Source organism: Taeniopygia guttata, chromosome W, assembly GCF_048771995.1.
Source record: "Taeniopygia guttata chromosome W, bTaeGut7.mat, whole genome shotgun sequence".
Classification (NCBI taxonomy): Eukaryota; Metazoa; Chordata; class Aves; order Passeriformes; family Estrildidae; genus Taeniopygia; species Taeniopygia guttata.
The window spans coordinates 26,934,499-26,955,517 of NC_133064.1; positions in this window are offsets into that span (position 1 = coordinate 26,934,499).

The following is a 21,019-nucleotide window of genomic DNA, read 5'->3' on the forward strand; positions in this document are numbered from 1 at the left end:
GAACAGAGGAAAGTTAGGGAGGTTTGTGGTGGTGCCCCCTGTCTTCAGAGAAGAAGAGAAGATCTCTGTTCTTGGACCCTCGGCCCCAGGGGGGAATTGGGGGGACTGTGGTCCCAAAAATGAAAAAAAAATGAACTGTTGTTTTTTCCCTCTTGGCAGAGCATCCTTGAAAGAAAAAAATCTTAAGAGCAGTCTGTCCATCCATGCATTGGTGGTGAGAGCACTGTGCATGGGAAGGAGAGGGTCACCATGGCAAACTTTTTCTCCGTGAGGTGCCATGTGTGACATGGAAACACAGGGTGTGGCAGCTGTGTTTCTTGGGGGGGGGGGGTGTCTGTGGCACTGGAGGGACTCCTCTCTCCCTTGATGGACTGAGTATGGAGGATGGAACCCTGATTGGGGTCCAGGTTGTGTCTCACTGTGGTTTGTTGGAGTTGGGTGGTGGGAGGAGGAATGCTTTGGAAGGTTTTGATTTTGAATTTTGTGTGTGTTTTTTTTCCTTTCTTTTTTCTTTTATGGTTTTAGCTTAATAAAGTTTTTTCCCTTGTTATTAAGTTTGGGCCTGCTCTTCTCTGTTTCCTGATTGCATTTCACAGCATTCAATTGAGAGGTTGCATTTTCATGGGGGCGCTGGCATTGTGCCAGTGTCAAACCATGACATACACAATGGGTTTCCCTATCCTTCTGCATTACCCACAAACTGTAACCGGGTCCTTGAGCAAAAACAATCTCACAGATGAGTTTGTCTTTGCCTGGGGTGGGATTAATCTAAACAGTCTTTCCTAAAATACTTTTCATATGTACCACAGGGACTTTATCTCCATCCACTGTGTGCAAGGGTTTAGACTGGGCAGGACCAGCTCGATTGATGGACCCTCGGGTGTTGACCATCCAGATGGCTTTTGCGAAGTTCAATTCCCAATTCCTGAAGGTTCCCCCACCGAGTGCCTTCAGGGTGGTCTTAAGTAGTCCATTGCATCATTCAACTTTCCCGGCAGCTGCTACATTATAGGGGATATGATATATCCACTCAATGTCATGTTCTCTGGCCAAGGTGTTGATAAGGCCGTTCTTGAAATGGGTTCCGTTGTCCAACTCAGTTCTCTCAGGGGTGCCATGTCTCCACAGGACTTGCTTTTCTAGGCCCAAGATGGTGTTTCAGGCAGTAGCATGAGGCACAGGGTAGGTTTCCAACCATCCTGTGATTGCTTTCATCCATGGTCAGTACATAGCGCTTGCCTTGGTGGATTTGGGGAAGCGTAATGTAGTCAATTTGCCAGGCTTCCCCATACCTGTACTTCAACCATCGCCCACCGTACCACAGAGGCTTCACCCGCTTGACCTGTTTGATTGCAGCGCAGGTCTCGCAGTTGTGGATGATCTGTGAGATGTTGTCCATAGTAAGGTCCACCCCTCGGTCACGGTCCCATTGGTATGTTGTGTCTCTCCTCTGATTACCAGAGGCATCATAAGCCCAATGAGCTAGGAATAATTCTCCCTTATGCCGCCAGTCTAGATCCACCTGTGATATTTTCACCTTGGCAGCTCGGTCCACCCACTCGTTGTTGTGATGCTCTTCCGTAGCCCAACTCTTGGGTACGTGCGCATCCACGTGTCAAATCTTCATGGTCAGCTTCTCTGCTCAGGTGGCAATGTCCTGCCAGATCTTGGTGGCCCAGATGGGTTTCCCTCTGCGCCACCAGTTGGCCTTTTTCCAGCTACTCAGCCATCCCCTCAGAGCATTATCTACCATCCATGAGTTGGTGTAGAGATAGAGCCTCGGCCACTTCTCTCGTTCACCAATATCCAAAGCCAGCTGGACAGCTTTAAGCTCTGCAACCTGACTCGATCCAACTTGTCCCTCAGTAGCTTGTGCAACTTGTTGTGTGGGGATCCATACTGCAGCTTTCCATTTCCGGCTAGTGCCTACAATTCAGCAGGAACCATCAGAGAAAAGGGCATATTGTCTTTCAGTCTCTGGTAGCTCATCATATGGTGGGGCTTCCTCGGCACGTGCCACTTGCTCCTCTTCTTCAGAAGATAATCCAAAAGTCTCCCCTTCAGGCCAGTTTGTTATAATTTCCAGAATCCCAGGGCAATTCAGATTTCCAATACGGGCGCGCTGCGTGATGAGGGCAATCCATTTACTCCATGTGTTGTCGGTGGCATGATGTGTGGAAGGAACCTTTCCTTTAAACATCCACCCCAGCACGTGTAGTCAGGGTGCCAGAAGCAGCTGCGTTTCGGTGCCAATTACTTCTGAGGCAGCTTGAACTCCTTCATAAGCAGCCAAGATTTCCTTCTCTGTGGGAGTGTAGTTTGCTTCAGAGCCTTTGTTGCTCCAGCTCCAGAATCCCAGACGTCAACCCCGAGTCTCCCCAGGCACTTTCTGCCAAAGGCTCCAGGACAGACCATGGTTCCCAGCTGCAGCGTGGGGCATGTTCTTCACCTCTGGTCCCGTCCTGACTGGGCCAAGGGCTACCGCATGAGCGATTTCCTGCTTGATCTGGGTGAAGTCTTGTTGCTGTTCAGGGCCCCAGTGGAAATCATTCTTCTTGTGGGTGACCAGGTAGAGAGGGTTCACAATCTGGCTGTACTCAGGAATGTGCATTCTCCAAAAGCCTATGGCACCTAGGAAAGCTTGTGTCTTCTTTTTGTTGGCAGGTGGAGACATAGCGGTGATCTTGTCGATTACTTCTGTCAGGATCTGACAACATCCATCTTGCCACTTGACTCCTAGAAACTGAATTTCTTGAGCTGGTCCCTTAACCTTGCTTTGCTTAATGGCAAAACCAGCTTTCAGCAGAATCTGGATAATCTTCTCTCCTTTTTCAAAGACTTCCCCTGCTGTGCTTCCCCAGACAATGATGTCATCAATATACTCTAGATGTTCGTGAGCCTCGTTCTTTTCCAGTGCAGCCTGGATCGGTCCATGGCAGATGGTGGGACTGTGCTTCCACCCCTGAGGCAGTCGTTTCCAGGTGTACTGCACTCCCTTCCAGGTGAAGGCAAACTGAGGTCTGCATTCTGCTGCCAAAGGAATGGAGAAGAAGGCATTAGCAATATCAGTGGTCACCTACCACTTTGTTGCCTTGGATTCCAGCTTGTACTGAAGCTCTAACATGTCTGGTACAGCAGCGCTCAGTGGTGGTATGACCTCATTCAGGCCACGGTAATCCACCGTCAGTCTCCATTCTCCACTGGACTTGCGCACTGGCCATATAGGGCTGTTGAAAGGTGAATGAGCCTTGCTGACCACCCCTTGGCTCTCCAGTTTGCGAATCATCTCATGGATGGGAATCACAGAGTCTCTGCTGGTACGATATTGCCGATGGTGTACTGTTGCTGTGGCAATTGGTACCTGTTCTTCTTCAACTCTTAGCAGTCCCACAGCAGAGGGGTTGCCCGAGAGACCAGGTAAAGTATTCAGTTTTCTGATGTCTTCTGTCTCTACAGCAGCTATTCCAAAAGCCCATCAATGTCCTTTTGGGTCTTTGAAATATCAATTTCTGAGATAGTCTATGCCAAGGATGCATGGGGCCTCTGGGCCAGTCACGATGCCGTGTTTCTGCCACCTGTTCCCAGTTAAACTCACTTCGGCCTCCAATACATTAAGCTGCTGGGATCCTCCTGTTACCCCAGAAATAGAAATGGATTCTGCTTCTACGTATCTTGATGGCATCAGGGTACATTAGGCACCGGTGTCAACCAAAGCTGTATATTTTTGTGGTTCAGATGTGCCAGGCCATCGAATCCACACAGTCCAATAAATCCGATTGTCCCTGTCCTCTACCTGGCTAGATGAAGGGACCCTCTATTCCTGGTCATGGTACACATTGGTCTCTTCCTGTAAATAGGTTCTTGAGGTTCCTTCAAGAGGATCAGTCACATCATCATTTCTATATTGTCTGGAATTCTGTGTGTGAGAGACTGGAGCAGCATTGAATTTAGATGAGCTTCTTGTGTTAGGTGTTCCTCTTTTTAGTTCACGTACCTGGGCTGCTAATGAGGAGGCGGGTTTCCCATCCCACTTCCTCATGTCTTCTCCATGCTCCTGAAGAAAAAAAACAGAGGTTACCTCGTGGAGTGTATCCTCTCTCCTTGGCTGGGGAATGCCGGCCCCTAATGGCAGAGACTCTTGTTGGTTCTGGTGAAATATGGTGCACCCGGAGGTCTTCTTTACAAAGGTATCTGTCCCTCACATTTGTCAGCAGTTGCCGCCAGAGGCTGAGAGTCTCTTGGGTTCTCCTGATCCCTTGGTCAATGACCACATCCCAGGACAGCGATCCCAGTTGCCTGGCCTCACTTCCATCCAGAATGGTGTCATTGGCTGCAGCAGCCCAGATGCGGAGTAGCCAGGTCAGGATGGACTCGTTTGTCTGGCGGATGAATTCCTTCTTCAGGTCATGCAGCTCACCCAGGGATAGAGAGCGAGTGAAGATCTCTGGCTCTGTCTCTTCTGCTGGGTGCAAAGGTCCTGCAGCATCAGTGTCAGTCACTATGTGGATTGATTTGCTCTTTGATTTCTTCTCCTGAACGGGTGTCGGAATCCTTGGTATTGATGATTCTGAAATTGTAAAAAGTCTCTGTCTTTCTGCCCTGTTGCCAAAGAAGAAGTTATAGTTCATCTGTGCTGGTTTTCAAGGTTTTTTATTCTTGCTTATCTATAACATGTTCTGCTGCCCTGCCGCAGGTCTGTCCTGCAGGGCAGCATGTGGGGTTCTGCCCCTCACTGGGATGTTACAAACATTATATACCAGAAACTACGTGTGCTATATTTACAATAATGTGCCAATATCTATCATCTACGTTGAACAGTGTGTCCCCAGCCTAAACCAATAGAAAAATGCCAACACTACAGTGAAACATGGAGGGCATGAAGAAGGAGGAAAAGGACAAGACACACCCAATTTCCTCCATCTTGTCCCCTCTGAACCCGTAATCTAGAAACCTAAAATTTTACTTTTGCATCCGTGCCACACTTAATTATTACTCATATCAAACACTCAGAGCTTGTAATTCATCCTTGTAAGATTGAAAATTTTTCCATGGACAGAGATCAGAGACAGTGTCTCTTGGGGCTCTGTACAGGGGTGTTCCTGACCCTCTGCCAGGGTCCCAGGCCTTCCAGGGCAGCCAGAGGGAAGCTCTAGATTCCCACATTGAATATTTGTTGGAGTATACACATTTGTATTAGGAGTCCACCCCACCCTCGCAGGTGAAACCTAGTGTATGTTGAAAACCGATTTACAAGTAAAAGGATGTGGCTCATCCGGAGATGGCCGTAGATACGGGGACGCCCAGGCCTGATCATCACGTGAATGACCCGAGAGGGATATTATGGAAATCCTCTGGACAGATACATGCGAATGCAGGGTTCCCGTAAATTTCATCAAGGGATTCAAGAACTCTGGACATCAAATTGTTCTACCTCATCGCCAAGAAAAGAAATCTTATCAAACTATGGGACTCTGAATAGAAGAAAAGACTGATTGCCGAGATCCTAGCCTCAGGCAGAATTTTCCTTATAAAAACTGTTTGTACCAAAATGGTGGTGTGAGTATAGAGGAAAAACTCTGCTGAAGCTGAGTTCTTTGTTGCACATCCAGTTCCAACCCTGGGCTTGGCACTGTTCTTTCCTTGTAGCTGACTAGGTAAAATTCACATTGCAAAATAAATATTTTATTTTTTTCATTTTAATTTGGCTGGACAAATTTTCATTTATAACACAGGGAAAAGAGGACAGCAAGGTCTCAGGGACAGCAGCAGGGACCGATTCATGGGGGCGACCCAGAGATGCCACTGCCAGTGTTCTCCCATCCGGTGGAAGTGGAACAGAGCGTGGTTGGCATGAGATGCCGCTGGGGGTTGAGAGCTGGCTTGATTGTGCCAAGGTTCCAGAAAGTGCGGGGTTGCCAGATGCACTAGCCATCCTGGTGGCGGTGCTGGATGCAGATCGCATGGGCTTGCCGCTGAGGTGCGGGCTGGCTCTGTGGCGGAACTACCAGGGGTGGCTCCCAGCCTGCCGGGGTTCTGAGTCCAGGGGGCGTAGCCTCGGCCCCAGCAAGTGAGTAGGGAAAGAGGGAGAGAGAAAAAGAGCGACAAGAAGGCGAAGTATGCCCCCAGGGTCCCCATGGCTATCTGTAAGTTCTGCCCCACCCCCCCCCACACACACCCCACCACTGCCCCCGCCACTCCTTCTAGGTAAAGTGGCAGCAGAGGGGGAAGGGCGAAAGACAGGGTTGAATGCAAGGCTGTGAAAAAGAGGGAGAGAGGGACCACCGCTAGAGATAAGATCAAGGCAGAGATAGCTGACTCTCACAAAACGGTTTATTTTTTAAACAAGATTCCTATTTTCTTTCTGGGTTTTTTTGTTGTTGTTAAGAAGAGGAGGCTTTTGTTCAGAAGAATGGGTCTGTAAGACTAAAACAGTTAAATGTTGCCCAAAAAGTAAAAAGCAAGATATGTGATACATCTTGTGTTACAATAGGCCTGATCTTTTTTATTTAACTTATAGCTCACAGGAAGAAGAATTTGCCTCCGCAGCTATTAACGCAGCTGAATACAAGAAGAAGAAGCAATTAGTTAAACCCAGAAAGTTTTGAAGAAAACTAATGGTAAAAGATAATGCAGCATTGTCTTTCTTTTAGCACTGTGTCATTAAGAAGTCCTTTCCAGGTACTACTAAAGCAGCAATCCGAACCACAGAAAGAGGGTGAATTCATGCCAGCAAAATCAAAGGGCTTGTGAAATAACTTGAGGAATGGACTATCATCGTAAAACTGGGTGATTCCAAATTGGCTTTCAGCTGGGATTGGGTGGTAACAGTTTGGGAAGACCCAAATGAACCAAGGAAGATACAAAGAATAACACCTAACTGAGAAATAAGGCAAAGCTTACATCACTGGTTTTAAGCACTGCCTGAAAAAGCCCTGAGACACCTCCAACACCTCCTTGGGAGAGGAATACTGCCACTTCAAACAGGAGGATCGGGACTGTTTTAGTCAAAGACTTCTTATATTCTGGCCTTAGCTTGTGACTTGTACAGGGAAGAAAGGAAATTACCATTAGTACTATACTGTATACTTTATTTGATTCATCCCAATACTGGACACGCTAGCTGGGTTATAAGTAAGCATTTAAATTATGGGAATAATTGGTATTGTAGTTCACAAAATCTATGTTCTCATTGCAGGAAGTATCGAGTACTGAATCTATTCCCTATACAGATAGAAATCAAAACAACTGAAGTAATAACTTTGTTTTGTGGATGGGAATTATTAGTGCCTGTTGACTGAGAGGTTCCTGAAGAATGGCAGGAAACCACGGTTAAGGAGTGTCGAAAATGACTTGCCTAAAAAAAAAAAATTTAGTAAAAAAGGAGTGGCAAGGGAAACAGAGGGCAAGACTGGATTGACCACTGTACTCGCCACTGAGAAGATCACATATACCTGCCATGGGAAGCAACTCCACAGGCAGGGGAGGTGGGGGTATAAGCCATACCAGACCTCTGTTATTCATTCTTCTGTCTCTCATTTGTTGTCTTCTACCTTTCAAGATACCAGCAAGATTGTGTCACAAATGCTACAGAAAGTATTACATGGAAATAAACCAAAGTTCCTTTTTGTTACACACACCCATGTCAACAGCCACTGTTATAACCCATCCAAATTAAGTACCTGCAGAAGAAATGGGGAAAAATATTGGATTACAAGGAACTTAGGAAAAGGTGGTAATAGATGGGGCATTGAATGTCCGAAAGGAGAGAGATGGATTTGTTTTACATTTAATCTTAGAGATATAGTCCAAGATTCAGTAGAAAAGCGATTAGTAAACAAAAACGTGAAACCAGCACAGCAATCTAACTCTGTCTTGACCCCAAATTATATACTGAATTGTATTATAGGACTCCAAGCAGTTATAGAGAAGATAAGAAACAAAGCTGCTCAGGCATTGCAATTAATATCGAATCAGCAAAGCCAAACAAAAACTGTAATGTATCAGAATAGGTTGGCTTTAGACTAATTGTCGGCTAAAGAAGGGGGTGTTTGTGGAAAGTTTAATATATCAGATTGTTGAAAAGAGATGACAATGGGGAGGTCATCCTGGGAAAAAAATAAAGGGAAAACAATGTTAAAAACTAACTGGTGTGGTAATGTATTGAGGATGGGATGGTGGAAGAAATTAGGATTCTTCCTTTTATGTGTTACAACTGTTTTGATTTTTCTTCCTTGTTTAATCCCATGTTTTATTTGATTACCAACATAATCCAAAGAAGGCAGGTGGGTAAGAAATACTAATCAAGCCAAATGATTTATAAAGAATAAGAGGAGAGATTATGAAAAATGCATATTTTTTATTGGCTTTTCACAAGTATTAAATTGAATACTATATGTATTCTGTTATGATAAATGTAGTTTTGTAGTTAAAATGAAGCTTTAGTAGTTAAAATAGAAACTATGTATGTGGGGTTTTTTTTTAAAGGAATGAGTTTCTCCCTTCAAGATAATAGTCACAGGACACCTAAATCTTCCAGAGAAGAGGAATTTATGGTTTTCTTATCAGAAGAAGCTAATTTCTTCAGGCCTTGCTCAGACTTGAAGACACTGTGGGGATTAAAAGAAGCAGTTGACATATACCAGACAGAGTTTCTTGTTTTAAATAGAATGTATGCATAACCATGAAGCATATATGAATATGCAACAGTGTATTGTTCTAAGGGTTATTCCTTTATTCACAAAGTATGCTTATCGTGGCTTAAGTGCCCGAGAGCATCCGGACATCCGTAATTCTTTGTTTTTTATTGTCTTGTAATTTTCTTAACTCTACATTTTTATTACTCTAATTGTATTACTATTTTAATAACCATTTTATTATTATTAAACTTTTAAAAATTCTAAAAACAAGTGATTGGTGTTTTTCACACCCCACCAGCAGTTTCATCTTCGGAAATCCCCCTGGGTCCTTTTTGGGTTTTGCCTGGGCTTCATCACCCCCAGCGCGCACCTCCCCCAGACTAGGGGATGACCCCACACCAGCATTTACAGGGATAAGACCTCCCTCCTGTAATTCAGGGGGGACGGGGGGGCAGTCTTTCCCCCTTTGGGGGCCACAGGTCCCTGAATTTCTGCCTGTGAGGAAATGCCCTGTAGCTGCTGAGATGTTTGCAAAGCAGCTTCTGCAGAGGGTGTTTTGCATTCTGCCACATGTAAAACCTCATGCATAACTCTACAAATGGAAAGCAATCTCGCAGCATTTTTGTCTTTACGTGTAGCTACGTGGTAAAGCATAGTATTTACATCTTCCCACAGATTTGGGTCAAATAAGTCATTAACAGAGATATTTGTGGACACCTCCCTCACCCAGGATAGCAAAAGTTTCAGTTCCTGTCTTGAGACTCGAATTGGATGATGTTTCATCAATATCTCTAGATTATTAATGACATCCAATTCAGTTTTTGAGAGGTTACCCCCCCCCTCCTGGTTCCTTGACAGCTTACCAGACCTTAATGGGTCTGCCGTTCTCGGGTCTGGTCTGTGCTGCAACCTGCATGTCAGGGGAAATCAGCTCCTTCCACCAGGTTCTCCAAATGTCCAAACACCTAGATGTTCATCTGCTGAGGAATTTTCCTGGGTCCTGGTTTCGTTAACGGTTCCTGGCACAGTTTCTTATTGCTGAGCTGCCACTTTTACACGGAGGCACCAGTATCTGGACTCTCCAAAGAAGAGTCATTTCTCAAGGTGATCCAGGAACTCCCAGGTGATGATCATCCTGACAACGACCCAGAATTAGAATCACTGGAACCACCCAAAATGATACATCTCAATGCCAGGTTCCCATAACTCCATCAAGGATGTACATCACTTCCCAGACACTGGATTGTTCAACTCAGCACAGAGAAAAGAGACTTTATGAATACGTGGGACTTTGAATGGAAAGAAAAGGCTGATCACCAAAATCCCGTCCTCGAGCAAAACAAGCCATATAAAAATTGCTCGCACAGGACAGTTGATGTGAAACATAGGGGACCCTCTGCTGTAGCGGTCAGACCTGTGTCTCACCCAGCGCTGATTCCAGGCTCAGTACTGTCTTTTTCTTTGTGGCTGGCGCAGATAGATTTCAATTGTTAAATAATGTGGGAATCCAGAACTTCCCTCTGGCTGCCCTGGAGGGCCTGGGACCCTGGCAGGGGGTCAGGAACACCCCTGTACAGAGCCCCAAGAGACACTGTCTCTGATCTCTGTCCATGGAAAAATTTTCAATCTTACAAGGATGAATTACAAGCTCTGAGTGTTTGATATGAGCAATAATTAAGTGTGGCACGGATGCAAAAGTAAAATTTTAGGTTTCTAGATTAGGGGTTCAAAGGGGACAAGATGGAGGAAATTGGGTGTGTCTTGTCCTTTTCCTCCTTCTTCATGCCCTCCATGTTTCACTGTAGTGTTGGCATTTTTCTATTGGTTTAGGCTGGGGACACACTGTTCAACGTAGATGATAGATATTGGCACATTATTGTAAATATAGCACATGTAATTTCTGGTATATAATGTTCGTAACATCCCACTGGAGGCAAAGCCCTGCACACTGCCCTGCAGGACAGACCTGCGGCAGGGCAGCAGAACATGTTATAGATAAGCAAGAATAAACAACCTTTAAAAGAGCACAGACGAATTATGGCTTCTTTGGCAACGGGGCAGAAAGACAGAGACTTTCTACAATCTCAGAATCAATACCCACAGATTCCGACAAAATAAAACGATTTTTTTTTTTTTAAATTTGGCTGGATTAATTTTTATCTATAACATAATCAAGTACACACCCATAATCCCAGTGCTATTAATCAATTTTGGAAGTCTTCTCCACAGCCTCAGGTCAAATGCCATGGTCTCTTTTGAGTCTGTGCCTTTCAGCACAGAAAGTTTAAAATTCTCAGCATCCAGGATTCCAACACCAACTAATATCAATAAAACAATAATGGGGTGATACAATGTATTTAGAATCCCAGTTGAAGTCGGCAACCATCCAAAAAGTGAATCTCACCAGTTGTGACTCACATCTTGTTTGACTCTTTGCAGGACCTTGTTTATTTATTTTGTGTCATGATAGACAGCGATTAAAGTTTTCCTCACGGTTTCTTGAATATCTTTTAGAATTTTGACAAGGTCCTGATGCTTAATTAATTGTCTCACTAAGGTGAGGTTCATTCCAATAGGTGTAGTTGACAATTTGTGATACATTGTGTGATTAGACCTAATTAACTGGTGGGATACAACTGCTGCCAAATACAGAAAGTCACATCCTACAATCTTAACAAAATTACAAATACAGAAGTTAGAATGATTATTACTGAGTAGAGTTACGTTATCTTTGTCTATTTCTGCAAAAGCACACAAAGTCCTCAAACATACACAGCCCTGAACAATATATACAAGTACGATTCTTAGACTAGTATCTGGGTGAATCTCGAAGTGACAAACGCTTTGCTCAGTAGCAAGACATATGTCTTGAGCATCAGTTGTGTTGCTTTCACAAATAAACACTTGTTGCTCCCAGGTAACACAGGATTCTAGATACAGAGTTTTCCATTTCTCATCCACTCTCCGTGCTCATATTCTGTATTCCAAAGGATAGAGCACTGATTTCTCGTTATGTAATCCTAATGCTATATTGGGGTGAATAAGATAAACTGTGGCATTGTGTATAGTGAATACAAAGGCAGTAGACATGTTAGCAATAGGATCATAGGTAAAATTTACCAAAGTCCACCAAGCTTGAAATTTCTTTTTAAAATCAGGAGCAATTTTCTTGATTAAATTCCTGCAATTTAGATTACTAAACATTCCCAATTAAAATTTACTCTTTTTTTTTTGAGTGAGTTTTAGTTTCAGTTCATTATCACCCGATGTTGCCGTCCAAGGGGTCTCTGGAGCTTTCTTCACTTGAGAGTGGTGGATCCAGGCATTCTGTTCCTTTGTCTTAATTGCAGTTAAAGTGGTGGGAAGTACTTGGAATGGTCCTTCCCACTGTGGCGCTAAGGTCTTCTCTGCAAAAGACTTGACATACATATAATCCCCAGGCTGTATGTCATGCACTGGTCAATCTAGCCCTCTGCTCTGAGTTCCAGCCACATGTTTTTCAGTTTTTCTGAGTTGCTTATCTAAGGCCACCATATAGGCAGTCAGCCTTTCCTCCCTAATTTGGGTGGATATTTCTTTCTGCACACCATATGGTCTCCTGTAAAGCATTTTAAAGGTGCTCAGCTTCTCTTTAGTTCTGGGCTTAGTCCAAATTCACGGCAATGCTAATGAGAGGGACTGGGGCCAAGAAAAATTAACCTCTTGCCCTAGTCTCACAATTTGTTGCATGATCAAATTATTCATTTTCTCAACTTGGCCTCTTGACTGGAGACGGTATGGTGTCTGAAATTCCCAATCTATGCCCAGATGCTGACTAATCTGTTGTACTATTTTTAAAATAAAATGTGGTCCCCTATCTGAGGATATTGTGGCCGGTACTCCAAAGTGTGGTTATATTTCTTGCAACAGAACCTTGGTTACCTCCCAGCCTTTGGCAGTCCTGGTGGGGAAAGCCTCTGGTCATCCTGAAAAGGTATCTGTTAGTACTAACAAATATCGGTACCCCCCTTTTTTTGTTAATTCTGAAAAATCAATTTACCACAGCTGACCAGGTCCATGGCCCTTTCTAATTTGGACCAGGTTTGGTTTAGGGGTATTCTTGGGGTTAGTCTGGAGGCAAAGTTCACACTGCCGGGCCACTTGAGTGATAGCAGCATATAAATTCCTGGCAGTTATCTTTCCAATCAAATAACTATATAAAGTGTCAATTCCCCAGTTTTCTGATGTTCCTCTCTTACTAATGGCGATAGTAAATGGGAGGCAATAATAATTTTCCCTCTGTGCCAACAGCCCATCCCTCCTTCTTATGCGTTCCCCTTTGATCCTCAATTAGCTTTCTGTCCTTTTTATTATACACTGGCTTATCTTCTAGGGAGATTTGACCATTGGGAATCAAGGGTCCTTCTACTGTCACCTCACCTTTTGCTGCTTCTTTTGCCTCTCTGTCCACCAGCTCATTTCCCTCTTCCAGTTCTGAGCTCACCTTCTGATGTGCCTTAATTTGCATGATTGCTACCTTCTCGGGCATTTGGACTGTTTCCAGCAGTTGTATTATTTTTTGGGCATGTTTAATGTTCTTCCCTTGTGAATTTAACAGTCCTCTTCTTTTCCAGATTGCTCCATGAGCATGCACCACCCAAAATGCGTATCTTGAATATGTGTAAATGCTTATTCTCTTCCCTTTTTGATAACTCTAAGGCAAGGGTTAGGGCAATTATTTCTGCCTTTTGCACATAAGTACCTGCTGGTAAAGGTCCTCTTTCAATTAGGTCTCTGGATGTGGTAATCGCATACCCAGCATGTAATTTTCCATTGATGATGTAGCTGCTTCCATCTGTGAACCAAGTTTCTTCATAATTCAAAGGAGTATCCTTCAGATCTGGGCAGCTGGAGTAAGTGGCTTCAATAGTTTCTAGGCAGTCGTGATGTACTGGCTCTCCTTGATTTCCACTAAGGAAAGAAGCTGGGTTGACAATGTTAGTTACCACTATCTCTACACCATCTTGCTCAACCATGATAGCTTGATATTTCAGGAACTGTTGTGGGGAAAGCCAATGACCTCCCTTTGATTCCTGTACTGCAGATACTGTATGGGAAACTAGCACAGTTGTTTTCTGGACCAGGGTGAACTTGGGGGCTTCTTGAATGTTCAGTACAATGGCAGCAACCACTCTAAGGTAACCTGGCCATCCTTTAGCTGCTGCATCCAGCTGCTTAGTGAGATAAGCAGCTGCCCTTCTATGTAGGCTCAGGTCCTGTGCTAGTATCCCCAGGGCTATTCCCTGTTTCTCATAGGAGAAGAAAAAGAATGATTTACTCACATCTGTAAGTCCTAGAGCTGGAGCTGATATAAGGGCATTTTTTCAGTTGATCAAAGGCCTGTGTGGCTTCTTTTGTCCACTGGAGGTCCCTGCTCCCATTTGCAATGAGCAAATACAGAGGTTTCATGAGTAATCCATAATAATGAATCCATAATCTGCACCATCCCGCCATTCCTAAAAAGGTCCTTAGTTCTTTTATGGTCTGTGATTTCAGGGTTTGGCATATCGATTCTATGCGCTCTTTGCCCAAGGTCCGTTGTCCAGCACTGATCTCATAACCCAGGTAAATCACCTTCTGCTTCATCACCTGAGCCTTTTTCTTTGATACTCTCTACCCCTGAAGCCCCAAAAAGTTTAAAAGGCTTACAGTCCAAGCCATGCACCCTTCTTCTGTTGGGGTAGCTATTAGGATATCATCCACATACTGCAACAGTTTCCCTTCTCCTGGTGGAGCTTCCCAGGATTCCAAATCTATTGAAAGTTGTTCTCCAAACAGGGCGGGCAAGTGTCATAAGTTGGAAATGGGGATGTGTATTCTATTCCTATCTGTTAGAGGTGGGGCAGTTATCTTCTGTTAATTGGGCAGTTTTCTTTATCTCTTCCACAACCAATCCTCCCTCCAGGGAGATATCTTCTGTTAGTGATCCATTGAGTCTCACTGCATGACTGATAAAATTACATCATCCCATTGTGAGATGCTCTGCCCAGAGGGAGGAGCCAAGCATTCCTACCTGGGTATAATCTGCGATTCAGAGCACCAGAGCAGCCTTTTCCCACTGGATTCCTAGAGGAGCAGATTTCTTCTTCACTGGATTCCCTGACGAAGACCAGGCCCATCTACACTACCACTAGACCTTCAGAGGAAGACTAGACCCTTCTACTGGATCGCTGCTTTAATGGAACCACATCTGTCACTCCAAGAGGACTGCACACACCCTTTAATTGGACTGCTACCAACATCCTGATCAACAGGGTTTCAGGTCATGTTCTGACTCTGTCAGTGTGGGGGTTTTTTTGTTTGTACTATTCCATTTGTATTTTTAGTTTTCCTAGTAAAGAACTGTTATTCCTATTCCCATATCTTTGCCTTAGAGCCTTTTAATTTCAAAATTATAATAATTTGGAGGGAGGGGGTTTACATTTTCCATTTCAAGGGGGACTCCTGCCTTCCTTAAGCAGACATCTGTCTTTTCAAACCAAGACAGCTAGTTTTTGAAGCCTTGGGGAAGAACCGACCAGGTGAGCTGAGTTTTGCGTCCGCTTTTGGGATTTTCCCATTCAAATGCAAAAATTTTCTGTCTGGCTTCATGGAAAGGGAGGCAAAAGAAGGCATCCTTTATGTCTAAAACAGTAAACCAAGTTAGCTCTGGTGTTACACATGTTAGCAAGTTGTACGGGTTAGCTACCACAGGGTAGAGATCCTCAGTTATCTTGTTAAAAGCTGTACAGTCCTGTACAACTTGGTATGACCCATCAGGTTTCTGGACAGGCAGGATAAGAGTGTTGAAATCAGATTGACACTCCTTCAGTAACCCCATCTGTAAGAAAATTTCAATTATCAGGCTAATTCCTTCTCTATCTTCTTTTCCCAAAGGATCCTGTTTAATTCTAACTGGTTGTTTTCCTTCCTTAAGCTTAATTTGTATTGGGGGTACATTTTTCATCCTCCCTGGTACATTGGAAGCCCATACTCCTGGTAACACTTGGTCCAGTATCTCCTTGCTAATTTCCTCTTTAACCTCAGTAGCTGTCAGTATTAAACCCAACACTTTTACATATTTTTGCTCATTCACCTCCTGAGTAACCTCCCCATTTTTAAACAAAATGGTTGCCTGTAATTTCTCCAGTAAGTCTCTCCCTAGGAATGTCTCCGGAGAGTTGAGCCTATATAGAAACTTATAGATGCCCCATTGTTTTCCATATTTCCAACACTGAGCAGGTGAGTTCCTTGGGCTTGTGAGTCACGAGGACCGGGGTGGGGCTTCCTCTGCTGCTGAGTGGCTGCTTGTGGGAACGCTGAGCAGCTGTGTTCCTTGTGCTTGAGAGTCATGCAGGACTGGGGTGAAGCTTCTTCCATTGTTGAGTGGCTGCTTGTGGGAATGCTGAGCAAGGTGCGTTCCTTGTGCTTGAGAGTCACAAGGACCAGGGTGGGGCTTCCTCTGTTGCTGAGTAGCGGGCTGATTAAAAGAGGCCTCTAGGGAGTGCGGCGACCCGGAGCGCGGTGACCAGGAGTGGGTAAACGGGCGTTGCACATCTCTGAGGGCATGGCATGGCAGTTTGCGCAGGCAAGGCAAGTTGGCAGGGTTGTAGGTTTTTTTGCTATTAAGGTTTCCTGTGTGTTGTTTGCGGTGTTTCTGTTGGTTGGTTGGTATTGGGGTTTCTGTTAGTAATGGTTTTTACATGATGAAAAACTGTAGTTAGTAAAAGTGTATGTAATCAAATGGAACACTCAAAAAAGGATGCGTCTGTACAGATCCATTCCTGTGCAGAGTGTTTGAGCTTATCAGTGGTTTCAGGGGGCATTGCAGACGAAACCTGCCTGTGGTGTGAACAGGTCGATGATCCTGTTTTCACTGGTGGCTGAGCTTAAAGAGGAAGTTGAAAGTCTAAGGAGTGTCAGGGAAAGTGAAAGGGACATAGACTGGTGTTCAGCCCTTCCATCCTTGAGGGAGGTCCACCAAGAGTCAGAGGACTCCTATGTATCCCACTGTAAGGCAATAGAAGGACCATCTGGCAGATGAAGGGGAGTAAAAATGGGTACCTACTCGAGGAGGTAATTGCGCCTGGCTCTCAGCAGCCATGGGATGGAGGTTCGCTGATTAGCTGTCCTGCTTGTCGCTGGAGGGCCAACACGCGAGTGGCTACTCCTGAATCTCTGCTGAGACTGTTGCGGGTGGTGGTAATTGCTGTGGTGTGGGTAGCACAGCAGAGGCACAGAGCACAAGGAAACTGAGGCAAAGGAATAAGGGAAGGGCACTAGTCTGAATCTCCAAATCTTTAATGTTGAAGTCGGGGCAGAGCAACTGACCAAATCTGAACCTGGACAGACTACTTTTATAGGGTAGAAACAACATGGGTAGGACACAACCTTTGACCAATAAGAGAGCATTAGGGGAGGGGTGAAGGGTAAGGGCTCCCCAATAGAAGCCAACATGGGGAGGGAGCAAACCTTACAATCCAATTCTGCTTTGAGGAAGGGATGAAAGACAGGGAACACTCCAGAACCAAAGGAATGTGCTATCTTTGACAGACAGGGGTAAGACAAGGGAACAAGGGAGGTATACAGATGGATTGACATGTGGATTGACATACATTTTGGTGGGGAAAACTATGGTAAACAACTCAGGACTGAACCATTGCAAACTTATTACAAGGAATATTAAAACCTACTACAGAAGAACAAACTGTAAAATAACAGACTACCACAGATAATAATAAAAATTCCTCCCGACCCCCATCCCCAAGCCAGGTGCCACTTCAGATTAGGTTTGAACCCATGGATATAGCACACTGTGGTAGAACATATCTATAGCAATATGAACAGAAAGAGAGATAATAATTGTTTTCATTCCTTCTCCTAACTTTCCCAGGCTAGGCCGGGAAGAATTCGCTCTCTTTTCTCTCTGACTGAACTGAGAACATCCACAATTCCCCCTTTTTGTTTAAAGAAGGAGGCGGTGTTTGTTGCCCTCCTCCATGACCCCCTGCAGGAAGAAGAACAAACACAGCTCAAAAGGTTTATCAACTGTCAATCAAAACCTCAATTGCATATTGGCTCAGAACGGTCAAAGAGATTCAAACGTATATAATAAATTTGTCATGGTTTGATGCTGGCACAATGCCAGCGCCCCATGAAAATGAAACCTACCAATGAAATGCTGTGAAATGCGATCGAGAACAGAGCAAAGCAGGCCAAACTTAATAACAAAGGAAAAACTTTATTACACTACTACTAATAATATAAAGGGAAAAAAAAAAAAAAGAAAGAAAAAAACCCCCACAAAATTCAAAATGAAAACCTTCCAAAACATTCCTCCGCCCACCACCCAACTCCAACAAACCACAGCGACACCCAGTTGGATCCTTAATCAAGTTTTTACCCTTTAATATAATTAATACTGAGTCCATCGGGGAAGAGAGGAGTCCCCCTTGCACCATAGACCCCCAGGAAACACAACTGCCGCCTCTTGTGTTTCCATGTCATATGTGGCACTGCCCAGACACACCGGCCAGTGTGACACTCTCCTCTCCATGTCACAGTGCTTTTACTACCATGCTTTGCCAAGGACCACCAGGAACAACAGTCCAGTATTGCATTTCGGGACTAGAGTCCCCCCCATTTTCCCCTGGGGCCGAGGGTCCAAGGACAGAGATCTTCTCTTCTTCTCTGAAGATGGAGGGCATCCTCACACCCTCCTCAGCTCTCTCTGTCCATTCCAAAACTGGTAGTTGCTGAAGAAGGTCTCTTGGCTTACCAGTGCATCCCCCTAAAATGCAGTCCCTCGTGAAAGAAGGAGAGGTTCAATCTATGGTAAATAAGCAGAGTCCAGCCAAAAGCCACTCCATCATCTCCCCCCAACCTTCTTCTCTGAACATCTAATGTCTCAGGCTGTCTCTTTTTCCTTCAACTTGAGGAGGAGTAATATTTCATAAAGCCTTCATTTCACAGGAAAGGGTTAAAATTCCCAGACTCCCCGGATGGCTGAAATCTCAGCCCAGGACTCTGTCTCCAGTCTCCCACGCTGGGCATCTTCCCCCCTCTTCTCTTTCTCCTCTGCCAGCAAACTCCCAGGTGTTCGCTGGCATTTTATCTCTTTTCCCTTTAGCTTGGGTGGGAAACTAAAACATCCCAGATGTTCTTCACCCTTCAATCCACAGGAGCTGGCCCGGCTCGGTTCCAATCCTTCACCACCTGGCCTACCTCTGTAGGCCGCATGGCTCCCCTCCCCCACCCAGCCCGGGCTGGGGGGGGAGGTCCGTACCTTGCGATGACTAGAACTAAAGAAGAACGAGTCTTCCTAGGAATTCCACTTTTAACCCCTCTGTGTTCTCAGATGCGTGTCCACCCTCAATTAGTCGCCACAAGTGTAAATATCCAAACCTGACTCCTGACTAGATTAACCTCTTCCTTCCAAAAAAAATTCTCTTCCCGTGTCAAAACATGACAGGTGTCCTTTCTTTTTACAGTAAAAACATTCAGGGGCACTTTCCTGTTTGTTTCTTATTTGGGTGTGTGCCGGCTTTCCCTGGGGCCTTTTGAGGTAGCTCTGGTTTTCATGTTGTTTGGTTGGTTTTACCTTCCCCGTATGGGAAGGCCGGGACTTTTTAATAGATCAGGTTTGTTCCTTTCATTATCGCTACCTTCAGTGTTTTCTCTCCTCATCTTACAGTGAGTTTTACTGGCGAAAGGAGATTTTTTTTTTTTTTTCCCTTTTTTTCTCAGTGAGGAGCGTATGTGTGTTTGTCCCCGTGTTGTGTGAGATGGGGGGGGGGGGGGAAAGGTTGGGAATGTCTCGCTGTGTCTGCAGCTGATATTCCTGCATTAGGGGTAGGGCAGACCGATCTGGAGGGGGGAGGGGGGCGCTGCCGAGACTTGTGCTTGTGATGGAGGAACTTGGTACGGGGGTGGCAGCTGCCCCGTACTTACCTTGTAGCCAGTTGTCTTAATAGGGAACAGCCGCACGCTGGCATTCTCTTATAGCCTGGCGTAATCTAGGTCTTCATTGTCCCACTCTCATTTTAGGCGTAAAATGCACATCACAACATTATATTGACCAGAAACAAGAGAAATTCGCTGCCGATTTCCAAAAACCGTGGTCAAGAAGCAAAAAGCACTTAGATTTCAGCCCTGCAGAGTAGTAGCAGCAGCTTGTGCTGTTTTTAAAACTGCCGCCTGCAGGAACGGGTTTCCCCACGCCACGTGGCCGAGCGGCGACCAGTGTTGCCCATGCGTGTCAGGAAAGCCCAAACCAGGCTCCCCCACTGCCTGTGCGTGGCAGGAAAGCCTGAGCTGTGCTCCTTCGACGCCCGTGCATGGCAGGAAAGCCCGAGCTGTTCTCCCCTCGCCCGTGCGTGGCAGGAAAGCCCGAGCCGTGCTCCCCTGCTGCCCGTGCATGGCAGGAAAGCCCGAGCCGGGCTCTCCCCGCTGTCCGCGCTCCCCGCCGCCACCGGGAGCCGCCGCCGCCCCCCGCCGCTATCGGGGTAGGTCGGAGCCCCCTCCGCTTCCCCCTCCTGCCGCGGGGAAACCGAAGCCTCCCCGCACCACTGCGAAAGGCAGCGTCAGGCAGAACCCCCCGCCCCCTCCGAGCCGGCACTGCCGCCTCTGCCGCTGCCGCGCGAGTTTTAAAAACTGCAGAGGCACGCTGCCTGCGGCTGCACGGAGCTGCGCAGCTTTTTTAAACATTAACTTAAGGGGTATTTTACTGTTCCCTTGTCCCATATTTAAAGTTTTTTTACTGTATTCCAAGTCAGTGTCCACAAGTTGTTCCGAGAAGTCAGTTACCCGCGTGTTAAATGTGTATTTCAGTCCTATCCCTCACTGAGTTTACTAAGTGTTTAAACCGGTCTTCTCCCAACCGAACCTTGCCATCCTAAATAACTACACAGCGAACCGGTCTGTGGGTTTTTCGGCTGGAAAATGAGTGAGCTCTCTTTTACCTGTTTTCCTGGGCTCCCCGAGCCCAGAGCTGGTGAGGTTACCAATTTCTCAAGTCTACGAGAACATACCTTCCCTCCCCCGACCCGTCCGTTGGTGGATCCCCGTAAACTCCCAGAGTTTCAGGCCGTATGCGTGTTGTGAGTACACCCGAGTCCTTTCGCTTCCCCCTTAGCCGACCACCTCCCTCGCGAGCTAGTGGAACTGCGGTTTTTTGGGGTCCACTCCCGCGCCGTGACTATGTCACCTCTCACTCAAACACACACCCACCCATGCGCCACCCAACTACGCAGTACTCACGGCTCCTTTTCCCGCGTGGATTCTTCGTGCACGTCAATTTTACGAGTGAAAAATTGCTGCAGCCTCGGAGATTTAGCTCCGAATTCTGAGATCTCTGGGCCCGTTTG